Source organism: Penaeus monodon, chromosome 25 (assembly GCF_015228065.2).
Source record: "Penaeus monodon isolate SGIC_2016 chromosome 25, NSTDA_Pmon_1, whole genome shotgun sequence".
Taxonomy (NCBI): Eukaryota; Metazoa; Arthropoda; class Malacostraca; order Decapoda; family Penaeidae; genus Penaeus; species Penaeus monodon.
This window is the reverse complement of record NC_051410.1, coordinates 13527300-13527598: the sequence shown is the minus strand read 5'-3', so window position 1 is coordinate 13527598 and position 299 is coordinate 13527300.

The window sequence follows — 299 nt, the reverse complement described above, 5'->3', positions numbered from 1 at the left end:
CGCTCCATGCTTGTAAAGCCTACCAACCGTGGGAGGTCTCTCGTGAACTTGGTATGAAATATGCGTCGGTAAACACACGCGGATACTTAAACATTGTCACGTGTTTACAAGGTTGTACTGGCAAGAACGAAGTGCAGTCAGGCAAGCTAGATAACGTGAGGATATAAAACTTTGTCCTGAGGGTATATAATTTTTTTCTTATCGTGGTATGGTCAATAAATCACTCGAAGAAAAAGTGAAATGCAACTTCAACTACCCTTTGTGGTTCTGGGACAATGGCAAAAAAGTAGAAGAGAGAA